This window comes from Suncus etruscus, chromosome X (genome assembly GCF_024139225.1).
Source record: "Suncus etruscus isolate mSunEtr1 chromosome X, mSunEtr1.pri.cur, whole genome shotgun sequence".
In the NCBI taxonomy this organism is placed as follows: Eukaryota; Metazoa; Chordata; class Mammalia; order Eulipotyphla; family Soricidae; genus Suncus; species Suncus etruscus.
This window is the reverse complement of record NC_064868.1, coordinates 99,584,844-99,598,731: the sequence shown is the minus strand read 5'-3', so window position 1 is coordinate 99,598,731 and position 13,888 is coordinate 99,584,844. Positions and strand designations below refer to the sequence as shown.

General features: G+C 44.0%; 1 protein-coding gene across 2 annotated transcripts in view; it reads right to left on the bottom strand.

Moving 5' to 3' along the window:
• The window catches only part of GPC3 (glypican 3), a 439,048-nt gene that overhangs the window by 117,943 nt on the left and 307,217 nt on the right, over positions 1-13,888 (bottom strand). The window lies entirely within an intron of this gene.

Below are 13,888 nucleotides of genomic sequence, written 5' to 3'. Positions count from 1 at the left end.
ATTTCCTTCTCTTTCCTTATTATGGCTTTGGCTTTCCTCCCAGGGGTGCAAGGCATAGTTCGCAAATAGTCGCGAGGCACAGTTTGCTGTACTATACCTTTCTCGGGTGTCTTGGTGGGTTTTGGTGCCTCTGTCCCCAACACACAACTTTCAACCATCAAACATATTTCTAGTTGACTCCAAGGTTCTCCTTCATGGGGTCAAAAGTACAGCTATGAGGGGTCGGAGAGATAGCATGGAGGTAGGGCATTTGCCTTGCATGCAGAAGGATGGTAGTTGGAATCCCGGCATCCCATATGGTGCCCTGAGCCTGCCAGGAGCGATTTCTGAGCTTAGAGCCAGGAGCAACCCCGAGCGTTGCCGGGTGTGACCCAAAAACTAAAGAAAAAAAAAAGACCACCAAAAAAAAAAAACCAACAAAACACAACAACAAAACACAACAAAACAAAAAAAGTACAGCTATGAGTTAAGGTGTTGCATTGTCTGTCCTAGATTAGAATCCCTGGTACAGGATATGATCCTCTGAGTACTGCACGGACAGATCCAGGAATAGCTCCATAGCACCAGGTGTAGCTGGACTTCCATTTTTAAATGGAATTTTATTTTACTGAAACCATTGTAATTTACAAAGGCCTCCATAGTTGGGTTTCAGTCATACAATGAATCAGGGCCAATCCCACCATCAGTGTTAGCCTCCCTCCACCAATGTTCTCCAAGTGCATCCCATACCACCCCCTTGCCCCCCAGCCTGCCAGTTTAGATTGTTAAGAGTTTTGGTCTCTTGATTTCATTATTGTTGTCTTTGGCATGGATATTTAGTTCTGTCCTTTTTTTTTTAAATCTCCACCAATACACCTGAGACTGCTGGGTCCCTGGACCCAGCCTTTCATATTTGTGTTTCTCCTCCTCCACTCAGTTTACTTCCTTCTCCTTGCTAAACTCTGGGGCCAACTCAAGACAACTCCCATTTAGATCATTGCATTTCTTCATGCAGATATTCTAAACACCACATATAAGTGATATCATTCTGTATTTATCCTTCTTCGAAGTTACTTCATTTAATGTAATATCTTCCAGTCCAATCCATGTTGTGGCAAATTGCATGATTGCCTCCTTCCCCAAATCACTATGCTACTGGCATTCCAGGGAAATTCAGAGGGTTTCTATTCCTCTGAATATTCTTCACCTCTTCTCCTCCACTTCCTCCTCCCACCACTTCCTGCAGGCCTTGGAGCTGGGATTCATTTCAACAGATTTTTCACAAGCCATTTGCAGTATAAATTATGCCTGTCGACTTCCCTCTGTGCTCTCTGAGAAGCAGGATACCAGGCTCAAGGGCAGATTTTAATGTACTCCCCCTGGACCAACTCAACTTTGGAATTGAAATTTGCAGGTATCTGTGGATGCTTTCCCCATCGTGGGAAGGGGGAATATTTACAATCCTGGGAAATCCTGCTCTTTCAATGAGGCTTTCTTTTTTTTTTTTTTGGTTTTTGAGCCACACCCGGCGGTGTTCAGGGGTTACTCCTGGCTATCTGCTCAGAAATAGCTCCTGGCAGGCACGGGGGACCATATGGGACACCGGGATTTGAACCAACCACCTTTGGTCCTGGATCGGCTGCTTGCAAGGCAAACGCCGCTGTGCTATCTCTCCGGGCCCCTCAATGAGGCTTTCTGACTTTTACTGGGATTAGTAATTCACTATTGGTGTTTTTTTTTCTGCATCCGTGGTTCCCAAGGTCCATGTAGGTACTTCTATTCTTATAAAGTAAAGCAAGCAAACATAAAATACAACCAAGAAACCAATATTATGTCTTTCTTTCTCTCCCATAATGTGGAAAGACCAGAATGATATTGCCAAAGCAGGAACAAGTTTTGGGATCTATTCATCCATCCATCTATCCATCCATCTATTTATTTATTTAGTTAGTTAGTTATTTCTATCCCCCACTGCTGATCATGAAAGAGTTTCATAAAGAGAAGGAAGGATTCACAGGTCTTTTTCAATGTTACTTTACACATTATAAGATTTTTGTAGGGTATGGAGAATTGATGGCACAGTTTGCCTTGTACATAGCCAACCCAGGTTTGATCCCTGGAATCATATATGGTGTCCTAAGTACTGCCAGGATTGATGCTTTAGTACAGAACCAGGAGCAACTCTTGAGCATTGCTGAGTGTAGCCAAAAAACAAAAACAAAATTAATAGGACAAAAGGGAGAAAAATCTCAATTGATTGGAGTGTATACTTGGCATGCAGGAGCCCTAGGTTCAATCTGAGCATCACATGTACTGCTGGAAGAAATGTTCAAGAACTGAATTGGGAGGAACCCTTGAGAATTTTCATGTATAGACTTACCCCAAGACCCCCATGTATAAATGGGAAGAAAAAGAGATAGTAGAGGGGCTAAACTGCTTGCCTTATACATGACCAACTGCAGTTTGATCTATGCTATGGTACCCTGAGCATTGCCAGGAGTATTTCCTTAGTGGATCCAGGAGTAACACATTAGCAACACTGAGTATGGGCCCCCCCAAAAGAATCAGTACTAGAGAGATAGTATAGTGGTTAGGCACTTGCCCTGCATGTAGCCCACACACATTTGACTCCGACACCTCAACAGGAATGATCTCTCAACACAATACAGAGCCAGGCATAAGCCCAGTCACTGCCATAATGTGGCCCCCAAACAAAAATAATCATATAAGTCATAATGATTTGCTGCTTTTCCACTTTAATTTTTGTTTTGAGGAGACACATAGCTCAGTTCTTGGAGTCACTCCTGGTGGTATGTAAGGGACCATGAAGTGCCAGGGATATAACCCTGGCTGCCTGCATGCAAAACATGTATAAATCTTGAGTTATCTCTCCAGCCAGGACATGCTACGTTTTAATCACAGTATTCGTCATGAATGTCTTCCATGTGCCTCATTCCACCTTATGCTTAGTCCTTGATTCTGTTGTATAATTAGACAATAATCTACATAACTGCTTACTAATAAACAATGGAGTTATTTTTAATGTTTTGCTAATATAAACAAAGAACAGTTTTATAGAGCAATCTTAGCATAGGCACATGGATACATACATATAGAAAGTTAGCTCCTCAAATTTAATCAGTGGTTATTTCTGGCCCCACATAATGCCAGGAAAAAACTCATTAAATGGACCCTGTCTTTACAGAACATTTAGAAAGCAATTTCCTACCTATCCTTCAGCTCACTGAGCTTCACAACCATCCTGAAAGGTGGCTTGAGTTGGCCTCATGTTCTCATTATTACTGACAAATTTACAGCTTCGGAAGCTATTGATCTGGTTCCATTCCAGAGTCCCTTCCCTGATCAAAGTTGTCCCCAATTCAAAGTTGTCCTGAACAAAGATAATATACTAGTATCGTAGTAAAGAGACCAGCTGAATCCCTTTCCTCTCAGATGGTAACCAAATACCTTCAACTTATTTCACTTTAAAACTTAGTGAGGGACCAGCAAGAGTAGTACAAGTAGGGCATTTACCTTGCATGCAGTTGAATCAAGTTTGATTTCCTAGTACCCCAGCTTATCCCTTGAGCCTAGCCAGGATGATCCCTGAACTTACTCCTAGCAAGGAGTAAACGCTGAACACTGCTGGATGTGGTCGAAATCCAAAACTAACCCCTTCAAAATACATTAAGTTAGTGAATACACAGATTGTCTACCATTCAAAACCAATTGTCTTTGGTGGTGTATGAAAGACAGGCAAAGAGGGGGCCAGAGTGGTGGCACAAGCAATAAGGTGTCTGCCTTGCATGTGCTAATCTAGGACAGACTGCAGTTCCGTCTTCCAGTGTCTCATATGGTCCCCTAAGCCAGGAGAAACCCCTGAGCATCACTGGGTGTGAAAAAAAAAGACAGGCAAAGAGATGTCTTAATCTGCAGGAAGCAGTTCATGACTCTCATCTTTAACATTCACCAAACAGGCTGTTTTGGTATCATCCTGTCACATGCCATAGCGGCCATTCTCTCTCTTCTCTCTCTCTCTCGTTATTCTCTCTCTCTCTCGTTATTCTCTCTCTCTCGTTATTCTCTCTCTCTCTCGTTATTCTCTCTCTCTCTCGTTATTGGGTCACACCCGGCAGTGCTCAGAAGTTACTACTGGCTCTACGCTCAGAAATCACTCCTGGCAGGCTCATGGGACCATATAGGATGCCGGGATTTGAACCACCATCCTTCCACATGAAAGGCAAATGCCTTACCTCCATGCTATCTCTCTGCCCATCCCCTCTTTCTTTTTCTTTTTCTTTCTTTTTTTGGTTTTTGGGTCACACCCGGCAGTGCTCAGGGGTTATTCCTGGCTGTCTGCTCAGAAATAGCTCCTGGCAGGCATGGGGGGACCATATGGGACACCTGAATTCGAACCAACCACCTTTGGTCCTGGATCGGCTGCTTGCAAGGCAAACGCCGCTGTTCTATCTCTCCGGGCCCCCCATCCCCTCTATACTCACTGACTCCTGCAGCAGAGACCCTGATTCACAGATAAAGAGGTAAGACTCATTCTATATCTTGAAAAATGAACTTGGAGAATATGTCCTTCGAGACAGTTCCAGGAATTTGTTCCCACTGAAGCTGGCTGACTATTTTTATGCCCGCTCATACAAAACCAACATCTTCCCTAACTTTATTAACCTCACTGGGATAATACTGTAAGACATCTGCCAACTGACCAATTCTGCCCTGTACTCCTGCTTCCAAATCATTTATAAATTGGAATCAAATTAATCTCAATGCTGATGCATTGAGCCCCCTGCTGTATAATTTTTTAGACCATTCATTCAGAAGGGCCCCTTGATCAGTACTTTTTTTGGTTACTTCTCTCCAAATCATGTATAAACAAGCAGGACCAAACTCTACCTCAATCCCAGGGTGACTCAATTTTGTAAAAACAGCTTTGAGTTTATAAGCATGCCAAACTTTTGGAAAGTTGAAATAGCATCCACTGTTCCGCTCCATCCATGTGCTATTTAAATCCTCAAAGGACTCAAAGGTTTCTGGTTACAGAAGTGTTGGGAAGAGCTGGCCTGTGGCTTAGACCTAAAACTTGCCTTTATTTTATTTATGCTGCAAAGCCGTATCCCAAAGCTCTGGTCCCACAGACGGCCAGAGCTACTGAAATACAGAAGAACTAATTTCAAAGTCTGAGACTTTGGACCTGGAAAGACTGGATGGGGGTTCAAGCACTTGTCTTATATGTAATTTTAGCCTTATATGATCTCTGACACTGCCTGGTCCTCTGAGCTACCGTGAGGGTAACCCCTGAGCACCAAGGGTTAAGTTCTTCAAGCTCACCCACAAAAAAAAAAAGAAGAAAAAAAAGAGAGAGAAAATTAAATACTAGTTAAGCAGGCACATTACAATCCCATGTAAGGTGAAAAGGGAACTCCAAATATGTTGTCATCGCACATTTTCCACATTATGCAAATAACAGGAAACTCATGTGTACATAAGAAAATGGTAATAGAATCAGTATAAGGAAGTAGATATTGTGGAGGCGTTCCTTTTTTCTTGGTCTCTAGAGTACATTTGTAATCTTCAAATTTTATGTTGGATATTCTTTTGTTTGTTTGTTTGTTTGTTTTTTAGGCCACACCCGGAGCGTTCAGAGTTTACTCCTGGCTCTGCTCTGTGCTCAGAAATTGCTTCTGGCAGGCTCAGGGGACCATATGGAATGCCGGGGATCAAACCTAGATCTATCCTGGGTTGGCAGCTTGCAAGGCAAACAACCTACCACTGTGCTATCACTCTGGCCCCCAGGATATTCTTTATTATTGTGGGAGACATTTGTGGTGTGGGGACAGAACATCAGAGGCTGCATCCCAGGAGTGCTGGTGATTGAATCCAGAGCCTTGCCTATACAAAGCCTATATACTGTTACTTTAGCTATGTTTCCAACTCTTTTAGGAGCTATTATTCAGGGGATTGGTTGGATTTTTAGGATCTGCATTCTGGCAGGGATCAGGGGACCTTAAAAGTGCTGGCAATTCAGCCCAGACTGTCTACCTGCGAGACAAGAACCCTAGCAACTATACTATCCCTCTTTCCCCTATTTATTAAGGCACACTAAAAAAGGAGGAAACAAATACAAAATTAAGAAAAAGTAATATATCTCAGGACCTCTAGAAAATTCTCCTGGTGAAGAGTTATATTTGGAGGCGGGGAAAATTATACAGTACATAGGGTGTCTACTTTGCATGCAGTCAACATGATTGGATCTCCAGCAGTCCAGAGGATTCTCTGAGCCCCATCAGCAGTGATCCCTAAGCACAGTGCAGGGAATAACCACTGAGCACAGTGCTGGGAGTGATCCCTGAGCATTGGCAGGCATTCACCAAATCCTTCCTCCTCCAAGAAAAACAAAACAAAACAAAAAAACCACCCGTAAGTTTTGAAACCATTTCCAAGAGGTCATTCTGACCTGCCTATTTCCAAAGACAATATAAGCATAAAGATGTGATTATGAAAGGCACCTGATTATAAATACCGTCTTAAAGAGAGAGACCCAAATGATTTTGACACCTGCCCCTTTCTGAGAAATTGTCTCTGCCGAGGGATCAGAGGGGACCTCTCTGAACCCCTCTAATGCATCCAGACCTTCTGTCCTAGAGTAAGCACTGTGCTGATTTTCTCCTTTTATGCTCAAACCATCTGACAGCTCAGAGTCTCTGAGTAGAGTAAGTAGGCGAAAGCTTGTTTGGTTCTTTTTTGCTATTTCTCAGAACACCTTGCAGTCGTTACAGAAATAAAAGACCTGGGCTTTGGAGAAATAGCACAGTGGATAGAACCCTGGTCTTACATGCAGCTAGCCTGAGTTTGATCCGTGGCAACACCATAGGGCCTCCTTGAACCCTGCAGGAGTGATTGTTGAGTGCAGAGTCGGAAGGAAGCCCTGAGCACTGTCAGGTTTGAATGGAAAACAAACTAAACGCTGTCCTTAACTAGTGCTTTGTCTGTTCCATGAAAGAAGAGAACAGAAAACAGGCCTAATTTCACTGAATCCTCTTAACAATCCTAGGAGATGAGATAGACATTATTCTTATCATCTTTACACAGAAGAGGACAGAAGAGCCCAGAGAGATTCAGTCACTTGCCTGCGGCCACACTTTTAGCCAAATGATGAAGCTGAAACTTGGGCCTGCATGTCCAACTCTGGCTAATTCTGCCCAAAGAAGGTCCAGAGGTTACTACTGCTTCCTTAGAAATAAGCCACACTGACTACGTGGGCTTCTCACCACACAGGTCCATGGCAGTTAGAAAGCTACTTGCAATGAGTTACAAAGCCCAAAACCCATCCAAATGGCCATAGTAAGTAGTTCTTTTTACCTGCTCTGAAGCTTCCTGATTTTTCCCTGTAAAAGTCCCTGGGAAGAGGAGCAGGGGTAATAATACAGGGGTTAAGGTGCTTGTCTTGCAAAGCCAAGGATCACACCTGTTAGGGTACACCTTATTTTACCTGAAACAAAGATCATCCCTGGTTCTTTTGTATGTTTGTTTACCATCTGGATTTGCCCCCTAACAGAGATTGTCTTACTTGTAAACCTGGGTGAGACTGGCTCAGGATAGCCTGAGTTATCTGTCCTTATTGCCTCACCCAGGGGTGGTCCCTGTACTCAATAAAAAATGGTAGTTCTGGCAGGCAGGAGGAGTGCCATACTAGGTAGAAGACTGACAGACTACACCTGTTTCACCCTGAGCTTGGTTTGGATTATTTCATGCATGACCCTGTTTCAGACTCTTCACCTGGGTTTGGGTGTGTGGGGTGATTTGACAACACCTGAGCCCAAAGCCAGAAATAGATCCTGGGCAATTGGCCCCCACACCAAAGAAACAATGGGGTATTTGCTCCCAAATGTGATTCAAGTGTCCCTCGTCAAGGGAATAGGCATGCTCTTGGGAGAAAGGCACTGAAGTTAAAGAAATCAACAATCCATCACCACCTGGAAGGTGCCACTAGACACCCCCCAAAGGTCATGAATCTCGAAGGACAAGAGGAAAAAGAGGGTCCTGTGAGATCGGACAGTGGGTAGGGTGCTTGCCTTGAAAGCAGCTGTCCTATATCCAGAGATCCCATATGGATCCCCAGCATCCACCCAGGGAAGATTCCTGACTGCAGAACCCCTGAACACTTTCAAGTATGTCCCACTGAAAGAAAACAAATGAAAAAATTAAGAATCAAATGAACAAGAGAAAAAGAACGTTGAAGGAGGTGGCACTTAATGCCTTCTGTAGTGTGCCTACTCCAAGCTTTCAGACCAAAGGGTCTCCCTTAAGGAGAGTCTCCGGAGCTCTACATTCACTCATTGCACACTTCGTTAACACTCAATCCCAGAGTTCCAAGTGAATTTTGAAGAAATAGTAAGGCTAATGCCCATATCTTGCGGCAATACAGCCACCATTGGTTCAATCCCTGGCAGAGCGTATGCTACCCCCAAGCACCGATAGGGGTCGCTCTGTATGGACCAAGTACTTGAGTGAGTCCGCACCGGGCATGCTGTGGGCTAGGGACATTTTACCAGTGGGTTTAGAGACTTTGTCCTCTCTCCAGAACTCGGGACATCCCTGCAGCTTTGAGCGGGATCTATTAAGGCAAACTGGTGAATGGAGGGGGAAAAAATGAGTCCTAAATGGATGGATCTTTCTTAATATCTAATGTTCTAAACTGGGCTATACTACCTGTGGTGTTTCAAGTGTCACCATTGAGCATTACCCATTGGGTTCTACTCCTCCCCTATCTACTTTGCTGTCTGCTTAGCGTGTGTATGCCCTATTCACATGCAACACACACATATCCACACACAAAACACACAAACACGACTGTCACAATAACCACCACAAACCTCGATTTTTGAAAGGGGACATGCTTTGCTTGAAGCAGATTGGTTGGGGATGGGCAGGAAGGGGTTGGGGCTTTGGGGAACAGGAACTTCATTAAAACAGGGCATGTGGGCCCGCTTGTCTCGGGATAGATGGAGCAAAGAGAGCACTTGTCCGAGAGGAATAGACTCAAATATGCGGAAAATGGGCCATCTTTTCTTCCAGTGGCTGTGGCCGCAGGGTGCAGTGGTAAGAAATCAAGAGAGATGCAGAACATTGGAAAAGGAAAGAACCCTAACAGATCATTCAGTTTAACCCACCGCTACGGTGGAGAGGAGGAACCAGAGAGGCAATGAGGGAGCTTTTCTCACAGCACCAGTTTCACCACTTTCACAGTTAGAAGGAATTCATTTTGGGGGAAGAGCTGGGAGAAAAAATATCTCACCACGCTGGTTTCCAACACAGAGAGTGCTGAGTTCGGACAAGTAAGCATTTCAGCGAAGTTTCAGGGAAGTTTGGAAGTGCATGTTAGCATGTGTTTAGAGAATGATTCCAGAGATTTGGAAGGAAGGAAGGAAGGAAGGAAGGAAGGAAGGAAGGAAGGAAGGAAGGAAGGAAGGAAGGAAGGAAGGAAGGAAGGAAGGAAGGAAGGAAGGAAGGAAGGAAGGAAGGAAGGAAGGAAGGAAGAAAGAAAGAAAGAAAGAAAGAAAGAAAGAAAGAAAGAAAGAAAGAAAGAAAGAAAGAAAGAAAGAAAGAAAGAAAGAAAGAAAGAAAGAAAGAAAGAAAGAGAAAGAAAGACTTATGATCTCATAAGTCTCAGCCTGTGCAAACTTGCGGATCCCACGTTCTCGGAGCGCCATCTTATGGCCATAATGCAGTATTGCAGAGAGCCCGTACCACCCCCTCCTACCCCCACCCCGGTGAATTCTGTCTCTTCTGACAGAGACCCAAGCCATGATCATCACTGGGAGAAAGGGATCATTTGAAGCGCATAAATAGCTTTAAAAACAAATTAGAACACAGGTAGAAAACCCATCTTATTAAGAAGATTTTTTCCTAAGATGCAGTCATTTACATAAATGAGGAGAAAAGTAAAGCAAAGCTGAGTTTTCTAAATGAGCTTAATAAAGATAGGACAATTTGCTTCTAATTTATTTAGGCACATATTTAAAGAAAACTGGTTTTCATCATTGCCGGCACCAAGGTACCAATTCAAAACAAATTTCTGCCAGGAAAGTGCTAGAAACCATTCTCTAACCATGTTTCAAAAAACACAGAGGTTTTAACAGAGCAGAAGAAAGCCAAAGCTCACAAAAAGAAATCAGAGTCATGGAAGACTATGTAGATTTTGTTTAGTAGATATTAGCCTTATCAGAAAAGAACTAATAACGCTAAGAATTTATAACAGAGAAAGGGGAAGCCGCTGAACTCTGCTGGAACTCAGATGCCAGCACCCCTATCTGCCTGTCCTCTGTGCTGTGCTGCATTTTCGGCCTGATTTCATCCTGTGTGTAGCTCATCTGTGGACGGCTCGCCTTCCCTGGAGGTGAGTTTACATGTCCAGAAAGGGAGGTGCCAGAGGAGCATGGCGGCTTAGGGAAGCGGAGTGGCCATGCACATCATTTAGCCAATGAATACAACCACAACACGTAGAAAATCCCACAATAGAAGTGTGATGATGGGGAAACAACACAGGCCAGTGCCAGACATAGAGAATGAAGACAGCAACTCAGATGACCAGAACATGGCCAACCGACTAGTCAGCCTCTCAGATAAGGAGTTTAGAATCGAAATATGGAAGATGTTGAAAGAACACAAAGAAAGTATAGAAGAGAACACTAATAAGACCCAAGAGAATATGAAGATAGAAATGAGAAAACTCCAAACTGAAATTTCAGGTCAAATAACAGGTCTGAAAAACTCAGTAGATGAATTGTAGAAAAACATGGATGAGCTTTCCCACGGGTTAACAGCAACTGAGGATAGAATTAGTACACTGGAAGATAAAATGAATAACAACTCCATACAGCAGAAGAGACTGGAAAAAAGCCTTAACGCAAATGATCAAACAATGGAAAAATTACTCAAAGAATGGGAACAGATGAAAATAGAAGTCTATGATAAGCTCAACAGAAACAACTTAAAACTCATTGGAGTCCCAGAGACCCAGGAAGAAAGTCTCCAGGAAGAATCAAAGGTCAAGAACATCATTAAAGAGAAACTACCAGAGCTAAAGAATACATGTGATCAAATCCTGCATGCCCGAAGAGTACACCATATGGTTCCCGGAGTCCATTAGGAGTGATTCTGGAGCGTGGAGTCAGAAGTAAATCCTAAACACTGAGTGCTGCCCAATAAAAGAACAAAAAGAAAGAAGGGGAATCCGTTAGACTTCCCCAGGCATACAAAAAGTTGTGACTACAGAAACTGGAAATACTTAGTTCACACTTTTTTTGTGTGTGTGTGGGGGGGAAGACACAACCTGCAGTGCTCAGGGTATGCTAAGGTGTGCCCCCTGCTGGTACTCACAGGCACTATATGTGGTGCCAGGATTTGAATTAGGGTTGAGGCATTGGGACAGACATGAAGCAAGTAACTTAACCCTGTGCTCCAGCCCTCACCCTCTTTTCTCAAAACCAGCCCATGCAACCCTCAAAATAACAGTCAGAGCCCTAAGGCAGCAGGAGGCAAGACACTGAGCAAGTCAGTAAGACAGGGGCAAAGCTGAACGTCAGCACCAAAGCAAGAATAGAAGTGTCAAGAACAGCTGAGTAGGAGCCAGAGTGATAGCACAGCGGTAGGGTGTTTGCCTTGCACGCAGCTAACCCAGGACGGCCTCTTCCTTGAATAGAGAAATACTGGTACACCTTGGTGGCGCTCAGGGTTCCCTTCTGGCTCTGCAATCAGGAATCAGTTCTGTTGGGACCTGGGAAAACCATATATGTGCTAGGTATGGAACCTGGGTTGTTTGCATGCCAGGCAAGCACCTTACAAGCTGTTTTTTTTCTCTCCAGCCCTTATTATTTTTATTATTATTGGATTATTGGCCAATTTTTGGCTAAACCTGGTGATGTTCAGGGCTTACTCCTGGCTCTGTGCTCAAGCATAAATATCAATATCAATCTTGGTGGTGTTTAGAGGAACTTAGGCCCAGAACTGGCTATAATGCCTTAACCCCTGTAATATCTTTTTCTGTTTCTTTTTTTTATGATGTTTTGGGGACATCCACACTGGTGCTCTGGCATCACTTCTGGTAGGGATCAGGGGACCAAATGGGATGCTGGGTATTGAATGCAGGTCAACCACTTGCAAGGCCTTACTTGTACTACCTTGCCAGTGCCACCTCTGTACTATCTGTCTGGCTCAGGTAAGGGAATGTTTAATGGGCCTCGATTCATGTCAAGGAAGCAAAACAAGATTCTTAAATAAACGGGTTTCACTAGGAGGACATTAGCCAATTTGAAGATGATGGTCTTTAGCAGGCCATTCACAGGATCATTGCCAATGTTCTGCTTCGTTTGCTCCGACTCTGATGCAACTGTTTGCTTTGACTCTGAGGCAGGCTGGCTTTTTCCAAGCCCCACTCCCTGCCCTGTTATTATATGTGTTTGAGAGTCATAAAACTGTATTTATTGTGAAAACGGTTTGCCACTCCGACTTTTTATTGCCTTCGATGGATCTTACCAATTCCTCAAAGCATTTCCTTACTCAGAGCCAACTGGTTTGCTTAGTGCCACTGTGTATACATAGAATTTGAGATTCCCACTACCACACACATAAAGCAAAATATAACATTTGTGAGGGCAGGCAGATTTATATGGGGGAGGCCACAATTAGTGGTGCTCAAGGGATAACCCTGCTTAGGAATTACTCCTCTTAATGCTCAGGGAAGATGTAGCAAAGATACAACCAGGGTCTCCTGTGTGTGTAAGCATGTGCTCCAGCCTGTTGAGTCCCCAGGGTAGGCAGATTGGCTGAAGAAACAGAATATTCCTGAAGGATGTGAAAGAGTAGGAAAAAAGAGTAGGAATAAAAGGAGTAAGGGAGGAGGATGGAGAGAGATGTAGAAACCTGCCCAAAGGCCTGTGTCTGTCCAGTGAACCCAACAGTACTGTGTTATTTCATCAACATTTGTCCAAAGTAGAATTTTCTTTCCCTCATTGACCTGGACTTCTTTGTAGTAACATATCAAAACTGCACTCAGCGTTTTCAAAACTATTTCAAGGTTGCCTAGACGATAGTACAGCAGGTATAAGACTTGCATTGCACGAAGCCCACCTGGGTTCAATCCCCAGCACCACCAGGAGTGATTCCTGAGTGCAGAGCCCAGAGTAACCCCTGAGCACTGACTTCAGGGTGTGACCGAAAACAAACAAACACAATATCAAGTTCCTTTTCTTCCCATAGGCTCACCGCCATCCTAGGAAGTGTAGGAAAGCTTCATTCCCACAGAAGGAGAAAACACAATGCTGAGTCTGAAGCCTTAGCTCAGAGCACGGTAAGGTTGGCTTGCTCTGGCTCCTCTTGAACAGAGACTAATTTCAGGCCTGCATCCAAAGCTCTGCCCGGACGGAGCAGGAAGGTTGGCAAAAACAGGAAAATGAACGGCCAAACCAGGCGTGCCTTCCATTTGGGTGTTTTCCCTGATGTTGCCGTAGTTAGGACGCCACGTCGGGTCCTAGCTCACTACTCGAGTGACCCCTAGTGGTACTCAGAGGAACAGCTGAGGCCCTGAAGATTCAAACAAGGGTCACATGGGATGTACAGAGGCCAGTGCCTCAATCTCTGTAGTATCTCTAGTGCCCCCGTTTGCGTGATTTTTTTCACATATTTTTGGGGGGTAGTCACACCCGGCGAAGCTTAGGGGTTACTCCTGGCTCTGTGCTCAGAAATTGCTCCTGGCAGGCACGAGGGATTATATGGGATGTTGGGATTCAAACTACTGTCCGTCCTGGATTGGCTGCATGCAAGGTAAATGCCCTACTACTGTGCTATCGCTCCAGCACCTCCATTTGCGTAATTTTTTTAAAAAAATTTTTATTGA